The 24,932-nt window shown below is 38.4% G+C and overlaps 1 protein-coding gene across 1 annotated transcript in view; it reads right to left on the reverse strand.

Moving 5' to 3' along the window:
* The window catches only part of LOC136373885 (protocadherin-9-like), a 128,969-nt gene that overhangs the window by 65,484 nt on the left and 38,553 nt on the right, over window positions 1-24,932 (reverse strand). The window lies entirely within an intron of this gene.

Below are 24,932 nucleotides of genomic sequence, written 5' to 3' on the forward strand. Positions count from 1 at the left end.
TGTGGCTTTTTCTAATGGGTTGAGGTTGAAAATTCCCATGCATGATATACTGTGGCAGGGTATCAGGCTCCTGTCACACGCCCAAAACTCAACTCAGCCATTCCAGTTGCAGTTGTGTTAACAGCAAATTGCCTGTTGCTGGCTTCTTTTTTTTTTTCTTTCTTTTTTTCTCTCTCTCTCTCTCTTTTTTTTTTTTTTTTTTTTTTTTTTTTTTTTTTTTTTTTTTCCAGTAGCAATTTGTAAAGCTATCACAGAGTTTTCAAAGTAGAAGCATAATCAGGTTTTTACTAAATGTGTCTGTGTTTTTCCCTGCCCTGGAAGTGGAGTGTGGATTGCCTTCCTCAGCCTCCTAATTGAGGGAGATGCTGACTCCTGCACCCTCAACATCACTGTAGGTCACAGACAAGTCTTGGGAGACCTCCCTGGTCTCCGAATTCCTGTAGTGACAGCAGATTTAGACAATTATCAGCTTTTTTAACTCCGTCACTGCGAGGTTTGTGACTCAGCCATGAAAACAATCCAGCAATGCTGAGCCCTGACCTGGCAGCTCCAGCTGGCAGAGCTCTCAGCGCTGGGCTGTGCGCTTGGGAGGAAGTCAGCAAAGCATTCCTCACATGGGGAGTGTGGGACAAAGAAATAATCAGCGTGGAATCTCTCTTCCTTATTACCTCTGCTGTTTCCAGAGAGGGTTTTTGACAAGGTGAAGCACCACCCTGACTGCTGCTTATTTAGTGCAGCATTGTTGGCAGTGTTATCTGCACATACCTCCAAGCACAGTGAGGCTTTGATGGTCCTTGCATTACACACCATCATTAAAGAAATCGAAAAACAGACTATTTAAATACAAGCATTGCACTTTGAACTTCGCTACTCTATGCACAAAATGACTGAAAAAAACCCCCACAATATTGTTTTATACCAGTCTAACTAGGGGCTTGAAAAGCAGCAAACGCTAGTCAAGGAATGGTGAAAACAAATTATCAAAAATATTTTACATCTTCTGTATTGTATTATCAACTCAATGTCTTGTTAAACTGAATGAATTTATGCTAAGAGCTACAAGGGATTTTTAATATCTACAAATGGAAGCTGTACCAGAATTAATGAGGTTAATGCCATTAGATAAAAAACCTCAAGATTATAGGTAGAGTCATTAGAGAATTTTACATTAAATTTGTTTAAAGTTTAAAATTTAGAGGATAATAAGACTTAGAACTAATTTTAATATAATCCTAAAAGAACTCTTGAAAGTGCATGTGACAACAAAAGGCAAATTTTTCATGTGGTGGAAAGCTTCTACTTAAAGATCTTATTTGTCTTCTGTCTTCAAAAATTTGCTTGTGGCCAATAAGCTTTAGACATGTGATGTATAGCAAGAAAATCTAATACAATTAACATACAGATATAATTCACTGAGATAAAAAATTCTTGATAGATCTGGAGCGCTTGAAGGTTATCTTGCTACACAATCACACATTAGAAATGATTAACTTAATTTTTTTAAAATTATAGTTTGTATTGTTCTTCTCTACTTGAAACATGTTTGTTTTCCGATTACAATAGGGAAAAAGCACCACTTGTAGTGTTAAGATTGATGTGTGACCCTCCTGATTCTTCTCTTTTTAAGTGAATATGGGCAAGAAAATAAGTTTTAGTGATCAGCTAGCTTATCAAAGTACTATGAGAACCTTTATAGTGATTGCCACTGAGATCTGTAAAATGAACATAACTAGACTGCACCAAGGATATGATAAAACATTGCTAAACACACAGATGGATCTGGCACTACAGGGAAAAGGTAGAAGGACAAAAATAAAGCAACCAGAGCTGTTCCTTTAAATCTCCAATTGCCAGGTTTATTGAATTTGCAGCGTTTTTCACTTGTATGCTTATTTCCACATTTCAGTGTCTGACCTTGGGTGTGTATCTGTATCCATTCCTGCATCACATCCACTTGGAGTGTGAATAGTCTTTATCTGATCAAACCCAGAACCTCACCCACTGCAATCATGTATTTCTGAGAGAGGACCTTACGGTTTAAAAAAACAAAAATCCCTTCCCTTTCTGCATTTTACCTGCTGAACTGAATATATTCACTCATTTCAAAGGAAGTACTTCCCCATCAAAATACAGGGTTAAGTGGGACCAATCAATATAAAATATACAGCAGGGATAGGGAAAAAAAGTTCAGGTCAGACACTTTGAAAGATCTAAAATGTCACAGTTAATTTTTCACTCATCTAGACTGAAACAGAACTGCTGAATTATCTATGAAAGTGAACTAACTTTGATACTTTGACATCAATGCTGCATAACATTATCTGAAAAAGTACAGACACCCATTATTTACTTACTCACATGCCATAATCTATATTATATATATATGTGTGTGTGTGTGCACAAATATATACATATTTATATATCTTTTTTTATATACACACACACATACACACATATATGGAATCATTGTGCCTTCCAAATGATAATATTGCAGGACAATGCTAATTTGGGGAAATAGAGAGGAAAATGTGCCCAGTGGAAGCAAAGGATGTGTGTACAAAATGCTGCCTGGCCCTCTCTTCCAGGCCACCTATGCAATGCTCCCACAAGCCTTGCAAAACTATTTTTCTGCCCAAAGTCTGGCCCACTGCAAAGTAAATAATTGATTTCTACAATGCTAAACTTAATCAACCAAATGAAATGAACTTCTGCCAACAGCACTTCCTCTGAACTTTATTGTGACGACTCAGTTGCCAAATTATTTTCCCAATCTTCAACTGTTCCAGTGACTGTTCTTTGAAAAGCAAACAACCCCCACTTATTACAACTCCTTTGAAAGATTTTCTTTGGGTTTTGTTCCTCTCAAGTATTCACCTTCAGGCTCTTCTTGAAGCCAAATAAAAATAATCCCTAGCCCTTGGTAACAGCTACTCTCACACTGAACCTGCAAAACACTTCTGCAAATTCTCTGCCCACCAACTTTTAATCAGATATGTCTAACACCTCACAATGCAAAAAGTCTGAATACTGCCTACCATTTATAGTGATCTGACAACCTTTTCCCTTCCTAGACCCCACACCAGTGATATTTTCTCCTTTGTTTTTACTGAGACATTTTTCTAACTTGTCTTGGTGGTAACTATGGTGACAGTGATGTCAATGAAGAGCAAATCAAAATGTATCAGATAAGACAGAGACCCAGCAATGTGCAGAGATTGTGTGGCTCGTGGTATGTTAATTTGTATTTAATTATTAATTAATCACATTAGGATTTCACATATAGATATACAAAAACACCAGGACCTAACTGGCAGCCTCCAAGTTTCTGCAGCCTTGAAAATGAATTCAGGATTGAATTACACACACACACACATACCGAAAAAAAAAAAAAAAAAAAAAAAAAAAAAAAAAAAAAAAAAAAAAAAAAAAGCATCAGTCATACTAAGCACCCATCTGGAAATTAAATGTCAAAGATAAATGCAAGAGAGGGGAAAAAAATCAAATGAGAAAAAGTCAGTGTGCTTTCAAGAAGACACAGTCTGTTCTGAACAAAATTACCAAAGAAATGAGATATTTCCTGAATACCAAACACTTGCTCTGATTTTTTTTTTTGTATTATGACCACCTAAGTGTGTATAAAAATACAATCTTTTTTGTAAACATGCCAAAAAAAAAAAACCAAAAAAAAAAAAAAGAGAAAAAGAAAGTTATTTTTCAGGGAATTCAACTCAGGAAAAAGTCCCTACACTTCCATTTTACATATTACAGATTTCACTAGAGATAGAGAAGGAAAAATTTAATAATTACATCTGTACCTGAATATCTGCTTTTCCTTCTGTTTCTTGAGTGGATTTCTACCCTCTGTACACATCTCATGACTGTTGTTAGAATAACTGACTGAAAGGGCCACATTAAAAAATGCAAAGCTTTATGTGGTTTTAAGAAATGCAGCAAATTACCAATCTATATGTGAAAAAGCAGGAAGCCCACAGATATCAGCTCTGAAGAAATGTCTGGGCAGAACCATGACTCCTTTCAAGGAAACCACTGAAATGGTAGAATCATTGATTCCAAAAGGTAGAACCATTCCTTTCAAAGAAAAGTAAGGGCTCTTCTCTGTATCATTTATTCCAATGCCTTCCTCCAAACCTTTTTTAAATCCTCATCACTACCATTGACAATCTCCAGAATTATCTGTGTGGGGATGTTCAAACCTCTGTGGGAAACAACACCAAGACCAGCACCTGAGCTCTGGGGAGGATGAGGGAGCAGCTCTGGAGGGTCTGCCCGTGACAATCCCAGGAGTTCCCATCTGCTCCTGCTGGGAGCTGTGGAGGAATAGTGGGAACAGCTGGCAGCTCCATGGGCTCACACACATCCACTAATAGAAGTGCCTGTGTGCACCTTCAGGGCTCTAGCACAAAGCCCAAGAGCTGGACTCAAGGCATTTTTGCAGTGATATTATCATTGCTATTATTATTATTATTATTATTATTATTATTATTATTATTATTATTATTATTATTTGGTGAGCCGCCGGTGCTTTGGTGACCTGAGATCCCTCCCTCACGGAGCTGATGTGAGAAATGGAAGTGTGCCTCAAAATCAGCTCTCCCAAACACGTTCTGTGGCTCAGCATGCACACGCTGATATCTTTGTTTGATGGAGTTTATCATTTGTTAGGTCACTTCTCATTTGTCTCTAATGTGAAGCTGTAAAATCTTGAAAAAAATCACATCAAACTCGAGTTTGGGGTCTCAGCCCCAGACTGAGCTGGGTGCAGGGGGTCAAGCCCACTTCTGTCAGTTCTTACATCAGAAGTGTGGAACCACAAGCACCAAGTAATGAGAAATAAATAGTTATGGAACCATGCCTATCCCCTAAACAATTGTTTACTCCTGCGCTCTTTATTTCATTATACACGAGGTCATGACAGGATGAATGGGGCTGCTGTAATAACTTTCATGATCCCTTCCCAAATCTGCAAGTCTAAACAAGGTGAAAGTGTCATTGAATGTTATCACACAGCAGCATCAGAGGGTTTAATACACTGGCTAACCTGGACACTCTCTTATTTACATTAGGTGAGAATTAATGGGTGGTTCAGGCATTATATCACAGATTTGAATTTTTTGTTTCCCACAATCCTTTAATCTGCACGAAATTCCAGTATTTAACCCTTTGGTGCCTTATTGATTTGCCCCTCTGCACAGAGCTGTAACACCTCCTCTTTTTGTCCTGAGAATGTTTCACACCTGAGAGAAAATTACTGCAATACTCAGTGCAGTTGGCATTTTTTTATTATTTCTTGATGGTAGCTGAGAATCAAATGCAGATCAAATGCCTTTGATCCAGCACAGCACTTTTTGCCATAGAGCAGAAAAGCATTCTTACAAATGAGCTAGCTTGGTAATTCCATTAGTTTGTTGGGAAAAAAAAATACCCAAAACAACAAAACCAACAAAATTAAATATGTCAGACCTGATTCTAAAAAAGAATAGAAAACATGAGTATACATTTTCCCTGAAACTTTAAGAAAACACTTATAGATCTAATTGTACAAAGGTGAAGTTCAGATTCCTCTTACTTTTAGCGATGATGTAAGAAAGCAAATAAATTTTCTACCTAATTAGAAGAAAATTTCCTGAGATAGCCATTAGGGAAAAATGTCTATGAAAGCAGTACCATAATCAATTAGCAGAGATGCATTCTTAATTAAGTTCAAGCACTGGGAATGGTATATGCTGCAATGTTACTATTGAATTAATAATTTGTAAATAAGACTGGGAGTAGAAACTGTAGTATAAAATTCTTGTTAACAATCCACTCTAAATGCAATTATATATTATATTTACTTTAAATTTGGCATTTTATGACCTTTAACCTAAAGTAATTAAACTCAATAATAAGATTAGAAAACACAGTGTCTGCCTAGTATGTAAGCACTTAAAAAATTACCTGTGCTTCAGAAGTGACCAGCCAAAATCATTAACATGACGGCATCACTAGAATGAAATATTTATTCATTTTCTGCTGAAGAAATGAAAGCAATTTTTAAATTATTTTGATCACATACAGGGAAGGAGTAGAAATATAAACATGTTTATTTTGCTGCTTCTTTAAGCACACTATTCCAGCATTCTCTGACACCCCTGTGATGGGTCTACCTTCACCACAAGTACCCTTTTATTAAAAAACATGACTGGGATTGACATTTTATTAAAGTCCCAGCACTCTCAAAGCCTTTCTGCAGGAAAACACAATTTCTAATCTAAGAACCAGATTCTTTCTAGGGCTCTTTCCTACGGGTACAAGAGAGCAGCCAAGAGCAAGGAGTGACCTATTTCACTCCTCGAGACATTGGCTTCAGCAGGATTTTGCTGGACATCCTCTGCTCTGGCACCTGCACAAAGCACTTCACATCCCCTGCCCTTTCCAGCTTGTAGGGATGTCAGTGGCACACAAAAGTACTTAATACTCTTCTCATTCTGCTGGGAAGACGAACAAGGTTTCTCTTGGCTTTCCTGTATAAATAAAGATCAAGAATAAAATATTTACTTACAAAGGGTGTTGTTCTCCTTTTCCAGTGGCATTTCAATTTTCAGGCTAGGTGACCTTCAGAGGCTCTCTCCAGCCTCTCTATTTCTGTGGTTCCAGTATTTTATTTGCAATATTTCCCCCAGTAAGGGAGAAGTTTTAACATGCTGGTCATAAACTAGAGTACCCTGATATGAGAGAGCAGCAATGGAAAGTGGTGCTCACTGGTTAGTGTGTGAGCAGGAATGAAATCATAAAAAAGAATTTTCTACTACTCTGACTGGTTTTTATTCATGTCGTCTTGGAGAAGAGGGAAAATGAAATTTTAATGTTAGATTTGTAGCTATTATCACATACCCAATGACAGATATGCAGATGAGTTTTCATATTCTGAGGGGTGTTCAAGGAAGCCATTAGTCCATACCACTTGCTTTTACTGGCACATCCTAAAATCAAAGGCTGACTCAAGCCTTAGGGTTCATTTATGCTGTACTAGAAGTGAAATAACTAAGTAATCATACATAAATGTCTGGAAAGTCATCATTTAGCTAAACCAGGGCATAAAAAATAAGATTCTCCAACTCTGCTGTGCCTTTGGCTGTTAGGATCACAGAGTGAGGGTGTGATAAACCCTTCGTGGAGCCACTGTCAGCAGTAACCACAATTTGGGACCACACCTCACCTCTCCTTGGCTCATCCCAAGACTCCACCTGCTAGGTGAGAACTTCCCAGCATTGTTTTCTCTGTCTCTGTGAGGAAAAGCTCTTAAAATATGTATCGGTCTCCAGCTCTGTCAGCATGGCAGAGCTCTGAAACATTTTCTGCATACAAATTCCTAGCTGTCATCACGTTTTTGGCATCAAGCTGTTTGGGTGCCTGCGTGTCCCATCTCGAGCTGGGGTGTGTGTGACATGCAAACACTCTGTGCAAACACAATAAATCTGATGTGTCCAACACCAGCCTGGCTTTGCATGTACAAAGTGTGGGAAATGTGACTCACTCTGAAAATCTGATGCTGGGCTGGCAGGACTTGGTGAATCCTTCAAGCCCTGGGCAGGGACCACAGGAACCTGGGCTATAAAATAGCAGCAGAGATAATTTTCTCTGTGATTTCATTATTAATCTTGGATTCCTTCATGTTAACCATTAATTAAATGGGGGAAGAAAGAGACTACTCTGAGACACCTGCAACTTTTGGTTCAATATTAGAGTTTAGTTACCAATGTATACAAGAGTGTGCATTTCCAGAAAAAAGAACATAATTATCAATTCACTTATTTTTGGAAGCAGAGGCACCTTCAGCAGTAAATAGTAACTAGTAGCTACAGCTATTAGTTGTACAGCTACTAGTAACTAGTAGCTACTCCTCGATGCCTTATGGGAGATGCCAGAACAAGTGGATTCCAGGCTGGATGCTTTTGGCTGCTTTCTTCACTCAGTTCATGAGGAGGCAGACTGGCAATTTGACAGGATCGGAACCTAATTTCATTTCAGCTTTCAGTCATCTGTTCATTCACTGGTATCTGATCAGCAGAAGAATGTGACAAGTTACCAAAATGGTCAAAATATGAGGAGCATTTTTTATTAACTTCAGCCTCAGAGCCATTGCTTTTCAATATATCCTGCATTCAGAAATATGTGCAATAGTGGTCCTCACCAGCAAAGAAATGCACACTTACATGTTAATTCTGAAGTCAGTCATTCATATTCATGAAAAATTGTATATACAGTGTTGGATGTACCCTAGCCAAAGGCATCTATCCTTAGAATATGCCTTGTTAACTTTCCAAGGAAATGGGATCCAAAGATATTACCAGAGATGAAGCATCCGGTGATGGAGCCATTTTCCAAAATGCCTTTGATTGAACTGCATTGCTACAGCAGGTATGCAAGAGTGCACGCTGACTGCATTTTCAAAGTGACCCTGTCAAACTCAGAGTGACTGTGTCTTCTCCCCCTGAACTTTTGATCAAATGCTCTTGATTACATGCTGATTTTGTCAGAAACTCCATCCAGGCATGAACGGTGTACTTGCTGCAGCAAGGTCATGATATCACAAGCTTCCATCCCACAAAATAACCTACCATTAGCAGCTCATTTTTGCCAATTTGATTGGCAAAGCTCCTGTGGAATGCATCTGTGGATGTTTTCTTTTTTATACACAGCTTAGCAGATGCTCTGGTTCCCAGTGAATTCTAAGAACCCGAACAAGTGCAAAGAAGCATTCCCTGTGTACAGCCTGGAGTGTAAAATTATCCAGGCAGCCCATACAGCACTGGGACAGGGAGAGCTCCCACACCCTGGTGGGGCTCAGTCTCTAAAACCTCTAGCATTCTAACTACATTATTATTACTACTACTACTATTATTATCATCATGATCATCATCATCATCATCACTACATTTATCCTTTTAAAATACGAATTTTTGACAAGCCAGCTCCTGTATATTTTTGCCTCTTCTGCACATCGGTTTGTTGGAATGTAAATACATGCTATTAACAGGGCATCCTATTGTGTTCAAAACTGATATTCCTTGTTAAGCCTTCTTTGCAGATTGTTTTCTAACTCTTTTTCTTTTCTTTTTTTTTAGAATAGAGAGCTTTTTTGAGACATCCCATATTTTGCTTAGATTGTTCCTTCTTACAATCTTAAATGCTTATTCTTACTTCACTTGAACACATTGGTTTCTGTTTCTGTTTCCTCCATCCATGGAAAAAAAGAATGAAAGAAGTAAAACCAGACTTCTGTTTTATTCTGGTATTGCTACAAATTTATCAACAGTAACTGCAAGAACAACTGATCACTGCTAGCAAAATTTGCAGCAACTTCTAAATCAGAATACATTAACTCTGAGCAGATTTTAAGATGTTCCCCACAAAAATGTCAATGAATTTATTCCTGACGGAAGTTTGATTTGGGTTTTTATTGGCTTTTTTCCCCAAAAACCTGCAAGACACCCCCCTTCTGTTTCCTCACCACACTGTCCTAATCCATTACTTTATCCATTGCATTTTATAAAAATAATTATCAAAGTGTAACTGCTTCATACAGATATCAAGAAATAGATAATGTACTTTCCACAGAACACACTGCAGTCTAGACCCGTTTAAAACCAGCAACAACTGCAAGAAGGGATGACAAATAGCTCATTTCTTCACCTGCTGATGGGTTTGAACCACACCACCACCATCATAAACTTTTATGATCTACAGTAGAAACTTGGTTTACCCACTGAAGTAAGGAAGAAAATACTTGCATTATTTCCAAACTGCACGGTCCAGACTTTTTTTTGTCCTCAGTGTGCCAAAACTACTGGCAGCTTCTATTGAAGTGCTGAAAGCCAGAATTTGCTCTTGAACCATGCAGCTCTAAGCCCTGTCACAGAGTCTTGAGCTGCATTCTCTATTTCTCCACTTTAAGTCATAGGATCTCATACAAGAGATTATGCAGAGCTCTTGAATAAAAAAAAGACTGAAAGGAAACAACTTGTCATCACATTTCCTATAAACTGTACTTTTCATCCTCTTTTGCTGTTTGTTTCTTGTTTCTTTTTCCTGAACTGAAAATAATTTTGGCAGCCCTTTGTTGTCTGCAGTCTAAGTAAGTCCTTTCTCCTTTCTCCCTAGGCAGCTTTACCCTGCAGAGCATTAGGGGGTAAATGCTTTTAATGAGACTCCTTCACCTGTGCAGTATTTGAACTTTCTCCCCAGGGAGGAAAGAGTGCACCCCACAGGGAGCCTTTTGATTCACTATTGAGCCTCTTTTGCATAACAGGGCACAAAATACAGAAAGAACAGAGTACTTGTGCTGTTATTGAGATTTAATTCTGCTTTTTTTATGGAGAGTCCTGTTGCTATTTTAGGAGGAAGGTACAAAGGGTTTGTTAAAAATAGAAGCGAAAGTCATCAGGTAGTAAAGGCAGTGGCACAATGCTTTGATCATTTCACAGAATCCCTCACGTCCTGAAGGGGCTGTGGATAAAGCACCTGGTGACACTGTTTGAAGAAATTGCTGCAGTTTGGAAAATGCTCAGTGTTTAGCTGTGCAAAGTGGGTAAACTCCTGACAGATGAGTTTCCTTGAGACAGCTTTTATGAAATACTTAAGAAACCAGTTCTGCCTGAGCCACTGAGACCTGAGGACATATTTAATAAATACTGAGCTTTCTTTAAAGTCTCCCTCCTTAGCCCCTCTGTCTTCTCAGAGGAAAATTCTTGCTTACAATTATTTACCTCATAACTTCACAATCCTGTCACCATATATAGTGTAATCCCATTTCTCGGACTTTGCTGCACCAATAAGCTGAGGGACAACTTCTGTGTATATTCTGTGATTATTACAGGTTGACAGACCCATGTTATGAAGACATTTGTCAGCACAGGTCAGATTTGACACAAGCACGAATCCTTGTACAGCAGTTGACTTTGAAGGCCTGTTACTGATTTAGAAATCTGTTTTATATAACATAAGTGTTTGATGTACTAAAATATGACACGGGTGACAACATCAGTGATGGAACCAAAGTGTGTTCAAATGTCTGCTCTGAAGTGTGCCCTGACATGTGTCTGGTAGCCCTGCCAAAGACTCTTCCTGCCATTCCTTGGCCACCTCCAGCAGCAATTTCAGTGACAAAGCTGCTGCAGCTGCCAGCCTCAGCCCTGCTCCAACAGCATCCTGCACTTTCCTCAGCCTTTTCTCTCTCCAGGGGAAAAAGCAGCTGAGCTCTAAATCACCTGTGGCCTCTGGCTCATTGCAGACTGGGAGGAACACATATCTTTGTTTCAAATTTGAGTTTACTCCTAATCACAACATTGCAGTTGGGTTTGTAGGTTCTTCCAAGGGCTCTTCTCTTTTAATTCCTTGGCTGGAATTACTCCTGCCTGTGTTAACTCTTTCTGTGTGATCTCTTACCTCCATTTCCTACCTCAGCTCACAACAGGTTTATCCAACTCAGCTTGACATTGAATTTTTTTTGCCTTATGGTAAATTTAATCACACCAAAGAGACTGAAATCTAATTCAACAATCAAGAATTTGTCTGAACGAAAAAAAACATCAAAACTGTTTCCTAACAGGACTCACGGACCTTCCCTGTCAGGCTTCAGAACAGAACATCCTCTTGTCCAGATTTCTCCTATTGCCAGGCACAGCCTTTCTCACAATATCACACAAGAGCTGAAGAACAGCTTTGGGAGAAGTTTCCAGCTTTGCACACTGGATTTGAGTTACAAGAGTTTCAAGTCTGCCAGAACTACAATAGTGTAAAAAAATTTTATAACCAGAATTTTAGGCAGAGTTAATGAGGAACAGCACTATCATATGGACTCAGAAAATAGATATTAAACTATTTTCCATCTAATATTTTTTTTTTTTAATTCAGGACTTGATAGAGTATTTTCCTCATGCCATTATCAGAATAATAGGGTAAACATATCAGAATAAAAAGAAATTGTTTGATAACACAGAACAGTAACCTAAAAAAAGTGAAACATTCTCTTTTGCTTTTTAACTGAACATTTTCTCTTGTTCTGTGACAATTATTAAAGACTCCATAATTGCCACTTTAATTGTGTAGGGTTCTTTGGTAGGTAGGTAGGTACTGAATCTGGAATATATGCCAAAGCACAGAAGGTTTTTGCATATTCACATAAGCCAAGAACAAATTTCTTTTGGTCACATTTTCCCAGTGCTTTCTTTTTTTGGCTGATTCTTGCCCATAAAAAGTTTCAAATTAAAGAGACACTTGTTCGGCACATTGTCTGCAACAGTGCCTCTGAACACAGTGATTTGCTCAGTATTGACTCAAAGAGCAATTTATTCAATAAAAGACTCCAAGGAAAACTAGGATGCTTCAGGAATAGCATGAAGTATTGACCTAATCCAAACTTGCTTAGACAAACTGGCAATATCTAAATTGAAACAGTACATCTGGAGGCAAAGGAAAAAAAAAAAAAAAAAAAAGCCTGCTGCCTCTACAATTTACATATCCTCCCAAGGAGCAGCATAAAATAAAACTGGAGCTGCTGTTGCAGTGCAAACCTTCTGGCTGTGTGTAAATCTCTGCAGAAATCTGGGCAGCACACCCGGAGCTGACACAGCCTTCAGAAAGAGGAATTTACACCAGCAGAGCATCCAGCTCTGCCTGGGTTTGTGTGATGGAAAGGTCTGGAAGCACAGGTTGTGTCACTCTGTTCCCTCACATCTCACTGACCCCGGGAAAGTCTCTGTGATCTGAAATTGCTGGGGCTGGGCTTGGGCTCAGGGGGCAAATTTCCACAAGGGACTCACAGAGGGAAAGGCACTTTAAAAATGGACTTTACAAGTGACTCCTGAATTCCTGAACAGCAAATCCCACCCCATCACTGCAATTCTCTCTGGGCTTTGTACAGCCTGCACATACATAGATTTCTCCAATTCACCCTTTTCACTATAAGACATTGAAAACCTATTTGCCATCTGCACATGGTCTCTGCTATCCCCCAAAACCAGTTCCACTCAGCATTTCTTCTGTGAATAGTTTTGAAACAACAAAATATATATATAAAATCTTCTTAGTGTGACTGTACTTGTAATAAAACAGGTTTTTTCCTTCATTGTTCTTGTTATTCTTCTAGATCACAGCAATATTTTTTTAAATTTTTTCTGGGTGGAAGGGCTTTTCCCCTTACATTTCTAATTGAGTATTAGAACGTAATTGGTTAGTTTCTATTAAAAGCTAAACAAAAAGTAAATTATTAACTATTTTCTACCTAAGATCACATGGAAAGCACAGCATTTGAGAATGTAGATTCATGAGTTTAATCTTAGACTCCAAGTAAGATATTATTGAATCATATATGAACAACAATAATCAAGATTGCAGACATTATTATTTTATGTTTAAGGGCATGTTCATTGAAAAGTTGACTACTGTAATGCAATTATCCCACACTTTGGAGTGAGTTTTATGGGTATAGCTTTATGAATATGCATTGCAGAGCTGTTTTTCTTTTTCTAACTTTATATAAAAAGTCTCATATGCTAATTCCCACTGCAGAGAATCTCTGATGAGCCCTGAATTTACTTCTCAGTTTTACTCTCATTTATTACGGACTAACGTCAGAACACTTCTTCTCAATGTTCAAGAACAAAGTTTACTGTGCTCAAATGCCAAATCACATAGAAAAGTCCAAACAAACCTCAGAATATCTGGAATATGCAATGGTATAATGATCCAGTATCTGTTTTTCCTGCGAACAGCATTAATTTTAATAATATTTTTGCACTTAATATCTGGTGCAAATTTAGTCATTCTTTCTTGATCTCTGTTCTGGGTCATTCTGCTTACAGAACTCCCATACAACAGCTCCTTCTGCTCACAATGGTAATTTTAGCTAAAACTTTTAAAGACTAGATCAAATTTCCAAGTGGATGTTCAGGAAGTGCCACTTTTAAACTCTCATCCTGAACTTGAATATTTTGAAAACTGTGGCCACCAAAAGCTCCACGTGCCAATGCACAAGATGAGGCAGATCCTCCACGGGCTGCAGTGCCAGCACATTCTGGCACTGATGAGCTACAAATTGCATCCCTGCTCTGTTCCACTGAAATCCATACAATTGCAGCGTGTGCCTCTCATTAAAACAAATTAATCTCCTCCACAGCTGATGGTTTAGCAGCCATCTCACCCCTCTCATGTCGTGGAGTGGTGCAGGAGCACTTTGCTTGCCCAGGGAGATGCTGCTGTGTACACATTGTCTGATGTTCCAAGGCAGCTTTTGCAAAGATGTACTCTGGGTTTTAGTGAACAATTCCCAAAGGCATTGTTAGAAAATATCCACAGACTCCACACAGTTTTGAATATCCTGGATTTCTGCTTATTGGCCTTGACATAAGTGATTTTTTTTTTTTTAACAAAGTCACTGAAAAATGCAACATAATTACTTGGGATCATTTCCAGTAGAATGCAGTGCCAGATATAAAAAAGTTTTCTCTCCCATTTTTTGCTTATGTGGGGAAAGATCATTGGTCATATAAGAAGGTAATGTAGCACTGTAAGTACTGGATAAAATACTCAGAGTGCCTCCAGGTAGGTGTGATTATTACTCTACATCTATCCCTAATATAAAACACTCTATAATTTTCTTACTACTTGAAAATATTTCTTAGCTTTACACCTTTAAATAATGTCCTAAAGTTGTTGACGCTAACACCATGCTTAATTTTAACCACTTTAGTTCTAAAAAGTATTGGGTCGACGTTCTCAAATTTCCTTTCTCACCTCAACTTTACTGGCTTCTTTGGATGAAGCAAGGATGAAGCAATAAAATTTCATTACCTGTGTTATTACAAAAATAAGAGCCCTAATCACTAAGTAAAAAATGCTCATAAAGAACAAAACACAGTAAGGCAAATGGAAGACATATGCAGGTTCATTCCATGGTTGGATGAAATAAGGCACAAGAAATCACAAGATCATGAAAAACAAACAAACAAGCAGACTCCCCCCCCCAAAAACCACAAAAACCCCAAACAAACAAAACCACCAAACCCAAAACAAATCAAAACAAAGCAAAACCAAAAGAACAACCAACCAACCAAAAAAAACCCCTAAAACAAAACCAACCCCCCCAAAAAAAACCCAAACCAAAACAAAAACATCAAAAACTCTGAGCATGGCTGGCTTTTAAAGCATCTGATGGCTCAGGTAAGATGAGAATGGCTTTAAACTAAACATGTGTGATTATAAGTTTGGTAACAATAGTTTTAGTTCAGAAGCTGGAGTTGGGTAAGACTGAGAGAAAGAGAGCTCTAGACAACCCTAATTAGAATATTGCATAAACCAACAGAAAACAAAGAACAGAAGCAGAGTTTTCAGGAGTTCGGAGACTTTAAAGGTTGAGGGGCTTAAAGCTTAATCGTGTTTTTATTGTCAAGAGAAATGAAAGATAAAAACAGGGCAAGACATGTAAGGAAATGTGACGGGACAGGCAGAACAGGTAGAAGAGGAAGTAGATGAGAAACGTTTGTAATGAAGGATCTTTGTGATGGAGAAAGACTGTCAGACCAACAGGAAGGCACAGATTAAACACCTCATTTTGTCAGCTTTTTTCCCAGAAGAAAGCAACAAGATATTATGCAGTGATACAAAAATAAATGGAAGCAAGGGGAAGAATAAGAAGGAAGCACAGATTTGAGAGAATTTTAAAACAAGCTCCAAAAATGTTGGGTGGCACATGCAGGAAAGAGCTGATGGCAGCATTGAATAAGAGATCTGTGGAAAAGAAGAAACAACAGCATGAAAAGGAGAAGAGTGCTCAATAAAATAGTGAAGGAAAGCTATTTTGGAGCAGAGAGGTTTTGTAGAAGGGCTGTAGATTAAATGAAAACGAGAACAAGGAAACAAACAGCTCAAAAGAAATTGGTCATTAGCCTGTAAGCTGAGATACCCAGAGTAAGTGTAGGACTTTGCAAGGAGGAAAACAAAGAACCATGTGGAAACAAAGAACAACGTGGAAATCTGCTGCTGGTAATGGGAAGAGCTGACTGAGGAGTAAATGTCAGGAACTTGGAGCAGGAAGGGCAGAGAAGCTGTTTCCCTCTCCGGGGAAGGGAAACTATGTGAAGAGAGCAAACTTGCTGGGAAAAAAACCCAAACAACTCTGAGCATGAAGCCAGAAGTGTGTAAGGGCTTCCTTCTGTGTTTTGCTAAACTGGCACTCATTTAGATTATGTCAGGGCAGTGGAATGACCTGGGATCTGCATCACAAGTTGTCCATCTCCAGACCCCACTGGAAGGATGTAAATCCTGCACAATTCACAGCACAGGCCCTGCTTTCATCTCCATCAGAACCCACTCCCCTTGCAAGGAGAATCAGGGGAGTCAGGAGGGATGAAACTCTTCCAGAGGCCTCACCCAAAGGACAGAAGTATCCAGAAAAGGAAGTGACAGCTCCTCACTCTTTTTAAAATAAACACAGACACAACAAAAACACCCAAGCCCCCAATGGGGTATATCTGAACATGTGCTAAGGAGGGTAACTCCGAGGTAACTCCAATATGCTGTGACATATTCAGCATAACATCTACATTAAAGGATACATTTCTATGAATACAAATGCTTAGAGGTCTAGAAAAAGTAAGATCGTTGATCTTTGGAATAATGCTTACAGTCTTTTGTACTGACCATGTGAAAAGAGGAGTGTTTGGGGCATTCTCTTCTTCCTGAGAAAAGCAAAAAGATTCCTGTAATGCTCCTCAGAAAGTGTGTCTGGTCAGACAAATCAGAGTAACATATCCTAGAAGAAAGAAGCATCTTCAAGGAGGTTTTCCCTGCTCTGATTCTGGAGAGAGATGCCAGAAGCACTTCTGGTCCTCTACACAACTGCATTAGAGACAGGAATTTACCAACATGATACTCAAGAAGGTTAATTGGAATTAACTAAAATGTATGAACTTTGAAGTGGATTAATTACATTATCCTGTGTCCTTGTGTAGCTATTCTTATTTAAAATTAAAATGATCTTAATGTAGTTTATGTTATTTCACTCCTAAACGAACGATAAAATGAATTAAGATAATTTCAGGACTCATTTGCATTAATTTTCCTGTGTACACGTGTGTAAACAACACTGAGATCCTCAAACTTAAAACCTCATTGAGTTTCATTAAGCTTATCAATAATGCATCAGGACTGTGAGGCTGGATTCCAGACACAGCTCTTAATGATGACACCCCTTGGGGTGATCACAACACCCAGAATCATGGAGAACAGAAATATACCAGCTTTGTAAAGTTTTCAGATCCTTTAGAAACAGAAATTCCTTCAGCAGAAAAAACAAAACAAAACAAACCTCTTCGTGCAATTGTATCCAAACATGGGTCAGAGTAAATGGAAAGTTACATAAACATCCTGGTTCACACATATTTCATCTTTGAAATAACAACATCCTAAAACCAGGAGAAATTTGAAAATTCCATCACCGACCCAAATATTTCCTGGGATTATGATGCCTCTTTAAAGAGACAAAACCCATGTGAAAATCTGCAAGCCTGTGGCATGCAATTAGCCAAATTTTCCATCAGTGCTGCTGGATGGAAGCTGTTTATTGAGGTTATTCAGCAAATGGATGATGAAAAAGGAGTTCAAATGAAACCTAAACGTGTAACTCTAAATAAAATGCTAGAAACAAGACTGCAGCCAATGTCATGGCCAGTTTCTCTCATGTGATTTGCAAAAAGGCAAAACTGCCTAACAGTTGTAATAAAGAGAGCTCTAAGTAATACCTGTAAAGATATTGTTTTCAGTAAAAATTTATTGCTGTTCTGTACCAAAACCGAGAAATGTAGCAAAAATATTTTCACAGGAGAGAATTCTTGGAATGTTTGTTGTGTGAGAAAAGATTCCAATGAAAAGAACAAGAGTTCATAATGATCCAATAGATAAATTAAATCTTGCTTAGTGAATAACACCAGGAAAGGAGCAATGCCCTGAGTGCACAGAACGACTGTGCAATAATTAGGAGACTTTTCACCAACAAAATAATTACAAATTGCATTTTATCTGCCTAGTGGCTGAATCTTAGTAATTATGGATACACAAATTGACAGAGATGAGTTGTTTATTTAGTATGACTGTTAGATTGATTAAAAAAAAGTATTTTTTAATTATAAAGCTTTTGCTGTGCTAACTGTGGAGAAGTTGGGACAAATGTGCTTTAAAGATGTTCTTTCAGAATGGAATTCTCACTTTTATCCTGTGCAAGGACAATATTTCCTGAATCCTATTATAGAGAAGGGATATAAAATACTGTAATGATATAGGTGAGACAAATAACAGGAATCAGGAGAGGCATCTTCTGTTTCTAAATCTTAAACTGGTATCTTGTGTGACCTCAGGTATCTAAACAGTTTCAGTTTCTCCAGTTTTCAACTCGTTTGTATATTTTCATGATGCATAAACCTAAAAGAGATTTAAGAATGTATAATTCAGCCAAAAAAGTATTTTACTATTATTGCTAGGCTTGTTAGAAGAAATATCTTGAAAGCTGCTCTGCTTACCATAGCACTCATTTGCCATTTGCTCAAAAAAAAAAAAAAAAGAATGCCTAAAAAGTAGTTGTTCTTACTGAAGAATGAACTTGTAAAAAACAGTGGAGGTAGATGACCCTGAATTAAAACAGTTGTAAAAAGACTGAGAATGTAAAGTTTTCCTTTAGCTCTTCATCAGCTCTTTCTGCTGTGCTTCAAATCTTTCAGCCACACACGATTTGTGCTCTAATTTTGAACAACCATTCTCTTTCCTCATCTAAGCCTACTGCTCTGGCAGAATATTTCCTGCTCTTTCTCCATAATCAGAGGGTAAAAAACAACATTAGTCCAGCTTGCTGCTGGTCTGACTGCAATTATAAACCAGAGCTGAGCCTGGTTTGCGTTCGTTAAACAGGAAGGTCACAGGTAGCTTTGAACTGACACTCATCCTTTGTGTGCAAACACATTCCCTTTCATGTCCTCACCCTGCCTGTTTCATACTACCCAATGTGAATTCTTTGACACTTCTTAAAATATTTTAAAGTGAACTTATTTAAAAATTGGAAAAGCCAACTCATTAAATAACATATTTGTAGCAAGAACCTTTTATCTTCCACTGAAGGCAGTAACAAGAGTCTCTCTGAAAATTTTCAATAGACAACAAACAGCCTCTTTGAGTTTAGAGCTTTCTGAAGTGACTGATCCTGACTTTCTCAGAAAGGTGTTTTCCATATGCACTAGATATATGCAAACACTGAAAAAAAAAAAAAAAAGCAAAAATTTTTGAATTGCATTCACTTGAAGTTATAACGTTTTTACATTCTTAGATTTATTAGAAATGTAGGAAGTATTTATTGGAAGTCATGTGGCTTTCCTATTATTTCTGATGGATTGTTTAAAAATTAGCTTCAGTTCTGGACACACTGTTCACTGATTGTGAACCTGCACGGAATCTATTAAAGACATGGTGTAATCTGCACACTCCAGTGATGCAGCTGAGAGACAACCCTGTCGCCAGGCTCCTGGTGAAATGAAACCTACCTCCCAATTTTTTTTACAGACTTTATTCACAGTAAAATTCCCCCCAAAACTCACTGGTAATTATCTTACTCAGCAGTAATTGCACACTGTTGGTTCTTCTATCCTGTATGCATGCAGGACAATGCAAGGAACTGAGATTCCACTGTGCAAGCACCAAAAACCAATCCCAAGCCTGCAGCTCTATAATTCAACAAGCTGAGTTCGGAGCAATGCAGGAAGGGAAAATTCTTACAGGATAACAAAATCTCAATTCTTTCTTTCTTTCAGCTCTTTCCACTTAGGGGGAAAAACATGAGTTGAACTTCTTCTGATTTGATGTTCCTAGTTCTGAACTGCTCATCCAGGAATGCAAATTACAGCTCTACATTGTCAATCCTATAAATAATATCACTCTAAAGCCCCTCCCTCCCCACCAGACTCAAATTTTTTGATATCATGGTATGCAGAAGGAGAGGAGCATTTTAAATACACTCAGCTCCAATTCAGTAGAGAAAGAAAAGGAAAAAACATTAGTTCTTGTAAGTCTTTGGTTTCTGTATCTCACACTAAAACTATTTCTAAAAAGAGCAGATATTTTTTTTCTCATTTAAAAATGAGTATTTTGACGATTACCTCAAGGAATATTAAGAGAAACGTGAGGATAATTCCATCAAGGCTTTTAAAAATCCTGGATGCGATTTGTCTTTCTTTTTTTCTGAGGGCTGAGAATCTCAACTGCAATGGCAGAAACAACCCTGGATCTGCCATTGCTCATTCCAGGGCTGTCCCTGAGCACCACATCAGCTTCCACAGGCAGAAAACCACCCAGACTTTTATTCAGAACATGTCCTGTCTGCACTCTTCATTGGCTGGGTCATACACAATTTACTCTCTTATGCATTCTCATCTCATTTCTGCTTTCTTATTTAAAATGCAGCTTTATTTATTGTGGTGCAAAAAAAAACACCACACACTCAGTCCAAGGTGATTGCTGAGAGAGAAGAAGCTCTGAGTGGTTTTATCATTCCTGCCTGCAGAGTGTCATTCTCTGCATGCTTGTACCTCAAACTGGGAGAGGATTTTTCCCAGGTTTCTCCTGGGTTCTATTTAAAACAATCCCAACATTGTTGAGGGTTTCTCCAGGTTTCATTTAAAACTGTTTTCAAGCCTTCACGTTCAGAATGTTCAGAGCTTGGGAAGGGATCCACAAGGACTACAAACTTTAAAGTGAATGACCCATCTGTGGGTTGATCCCACACCCCTGGTGTTATTAACACCACGCTCTAAACAGCTGTAGAGACATCATAGTTCTAATAAATCCAGGAAACAAAGCACTAGAGTTATTAAACAGAGTATGATGCTGGCAGAATGGATTTCAATTGCTGCTCCTGTCACTTCTGATTATTTTTATTTATTGTGAGTTTAAAAAAAATACTTTAAAATTATGAATTATGGCATGCAGAATTTCTGACATGCTGTAGAAAATTTCAAGTTTGACCAGGCCTAAGCAATTCTGTATGAATACATCCATTCCCTTACACACTGATTTCAGACAAAACACAGTTAAGACTGAAAAAGTCGAGTACTGAAGGTGATGCTGTGCCTTGTGTTTACAGCCTGGGGCTCCTGCATGTGTGCAGTTTGATACAATTTTTCACGATAAAAGCTTGGATGCAGAGTTTTTATTGAACAGAAAAAGAATTTTGGTTGGTGTGTCTTCATTAGTGTGTAGTAATTTAATTTTTACTGCATGCTTCCAACTCAGCTATCAGGACATGCCTGCTCACCTCTTCCTGGGGGAATTATTCATCTGTCACCACTCTGTAAATTCCTCACTGGGACACCTGACTCTTATTGATAATAATGAACTTATTTTCACCAAGTATTTTGAGGAGAAGTATGTGATGGACAAGACCTAAAGGAATTAAGGTGAAAGGAAATTAAGCTTGAGGGTTCTCACAAATGCCTGATGAGCAGTCTGGGCAATTAGGACCCAGAAGTTCAGATTAGTTCACAGCACTTGCCAACAAACCTTGCCAGGAAAAAAAATCGTGCAGGAAAGTTCTAGTTTGGAAGGTATTGATTTAACAAAAGTTGGAACATACTGTGAAATACACTGTCTCACTGATGTAATTAGACCTGCTCTGGGAGTCATGTTTAATTAAAGAAATAATGGAAAATAAAATTGCAACCTGCTATCTATCCACCCTTATAAAAGATGACTTAAATCATTTTTATACCCAAATGCTATTAATCCTACTTGAGAAGTGTTCAGTCTGCACTTTCCTTCCATTGATGGTCCATAGTTGATAACACAATACTGCAGTCTGTCCGTGCATTAGGAAAATCTCCATGTTGTTAAAAAAGAAACTCAGCAGCCAAGAATCATGTAAATAAATTCAACACTTTGCTAAACAAAAGGAAAAGTAAATGCAGAATTGCTAATCAAGTGTTATTAGAATAATGAAAAGACAATTGTGATCAGTATGTATCCTGTTATCTCATTTGCACAATGCATTTCCTACTGAAGCTCTTAAAAGAAAAGGTGTAGAAGAACATGGTTACACCTAAGCAGGCTTTAGGTTCACCAGAAGAGATGCCAGGCTTTGTATCAGTTTTGGCTTTCCTGTCACATAATTCACTTTTTGCATTTCCATGTGTGTGGCAGACGTTCTGCTCATATCTCAGAAAGATTAATTTCTATTCTTCTCCCTTCAGGAAAGATTTGCAGATGATCTGTTGGGAAGGGAGATGCATAGCCTGAGTCACACTGTGCTCACACTGGGCCACGAGCAGGGACTGCTGCAGATACTCCACCCAGTTATGAGAAGGTATGGGGCAGGCCTGTCCTTTTCTGGAACCAGAATTATTTCCCATTAAGCTGCCTAATGACCCTGGGATATTGGTGAGCCCTAACCATTTCTTAATAATGGATATTATGACTCATCCATCCATCCTGCCTTGCTTCTCAATGCACCGTTGAAAAGATAGGAAACCATTTTACCAACTCACCCTAATATATCATAGCAATTTAACTTCTAATAGATTTTATTATTGCTTTTAATTCTTTTTTCTTTCAAGGATATTGATTTTGAGAGTACACTATTCTTGCAATTAGATACAACTGTTTTTTTCAGTATGTAATCATTTTTGCTTTGTAACTTTTGCAGGAGACAAACTGCCTTAATACAACCCCTGATCTCTGAGAGTCATGTAAGGATGTTAAAATAACAAGGACATAAATATGATACACGAGTTGGTGGATACAAAACAACAGTCTACACAAAAGAAATGGTTTTATTGTCAGACTTGTCAACACACTAAACCCTAAAACTGCTACACACACACAGAGCTTGGAAAGCAGCTGGGCAAAGCAGCCTGAGGCGTCAGCAGGGTGACACAAAATGCTCCTTTTCAAAGTTCTCTCCCAAGACCTGCATCAGGAACCTCCAGTGCAGCCTCAGCCACCCATTCCTCAGCAAACAAGCACAAGCATTCTGCAGAGGACATATTTCATGGTCAGCCTCTCTGTGAAGGTTTGCATGAACCCAGGCAGCTGCCCCACTGAGGAGCTGGTGCTTTATGAGAGCAGCTCCCTGTTGGTTCTGTCCATAGCACTTCTTTGGGCAGAGCACTGGGAGCTGCCTCTCCTCTATTAACAATTTTGCTGTTCTGCACACATTAAGCAGCTTCCCTAGTGATGCAGAAACAAGGCATTAAACCATAACAAGAAAGATAATTTAGTATTATCACAAAAATTATATTTACTATTCACAGCACTGATGTTCACTTCTTCTGGGGAAATAAAGTGTTAAAAACCACATGGAATGCTGTCAGCACCTTTTTTCTCAATTAATGCTGATTGCTGTATGTGTAACCCATTTTAAATTTCTGTTTTATGTTCCTAATCTACGTCACCCAGTCACAGCTCTTTTCTTTTTGGTGCTTTTAGAGCAAGAAATTGACATTTCCCTTTAGATATCACCAGGGTGGTACCAGCTCTCTCTTTTATGATCTACATGAAAACATGGTCTTTGTTGTAATGGGGAGTTTGATCTTAGTACACAGAGAATTCCCCCCTTGGTGCCCTTCAAACTCTAACCTGTAATTAACAATAGCAAATTCCTGCCAGAGAATGTAAAAAATTAAGACAGCTACTGGTTTGAGCCCCAGAAAAGATAAGAGTCTTCTGTCATGATTCCATCAAAATTAAGTAGGACTTAAATGGCACAAAGATGTCAGGCACAATCTGGGGACCAAGCTGCCTTTTTTCCCAATACCTCCAATGTGCACACCAGCTCTGTAGCCAGAACTGCCTCAAAGCTTTTTGTAAAATAGTAGAAATTACCACTAAAACCTTCCTATCTTGAAGTGATCGTGGTCTTTTCACTGTCTGTAATTATCTCAGCCAAAAAGAGCAAACCAACTCAAACACCTTTGGAGCAATGCTGAAATGCAGAAATTACTGTGCTCCAAATCCCCAGGAGCTGTCACTGCTCCTGCCTTAAAAACCAGTAATGACAAATTCAGGAATTGGCCATTTGGTTTCTCTTTTTCAGTCACAGAAGAGCAGTGACATAATTTTTCTGCATGCGCAACTTTTTTACCTCTAAGGGAAATAATAGCTTGTGGTATATGCAGCTTTTCAGGACCCCAAATGCACACCTTATTTTGTCAAGAAAAAAGAACAAGAAACAGCTCCTGCACCAACATGGGCAACTGAAATATTTAAAACTATAAATCTGTCTGAAGCCATTATTGATTTTACTGTGCATGAAGCAGCTGAAGCATTAGACAGCAGCCATTCCTTGCCATAAACATTCCAAGGTTTCTCTGTACCTTCAGCAAACCCAGAACTGCTGTTAATGCAGCAGATTATTCACTTTGGAACCCTGGAGGTGTCCTTGATGCTTTCCTCTCTGCAGCTCAGCCCCAATGACAACCAGAAGGGCAAGGCCACCACTGCTAATTACGATGTAATGCCATGTTAAGCACACACCTGAATACTCATCTTGCTGGGGACTTCTCTCTGTAATTGCAGCTGCAAATCTGCCACATCTGGAAGCCTCTGGAACTTTTTGTAGCCTTATTAGATGTGAGATGGACCCAGCCAGCTCAGTGGCACTGTGCCCATGAAAAGCAGCCCCAAACAACTTAACTGACCGTGTCACCCATTTTGCACTTATGGCTATCCTAATTCTAATTTAATAAGAAACAACAAAAAATAAAAAGAAAAGCCCAACCCACTCAAAGGTGTAATGGCCTTGTTTTATATCACATGCTGCACTGGGATTAGAAAATAATTATTATTCCTCTTTTAAAGTAAGCAGATTATCATGCTGCTAATTATTCTCAAAGGAATAGAAG

This window comes from Sylvia atricapilla, chromosome Z (genome assembly GCF_009819655.1).
Source record: "Sylvia atricapilla isolate bSylAtr1 chromosome Z, bSylAtr1.pri, whole genome shotgun sequence".
NCBI lineage: Eukaryota > Metazoa > Chordata > Aves > Passeriformes > Sylviidae > Sylvia > Sylvia atricapilla.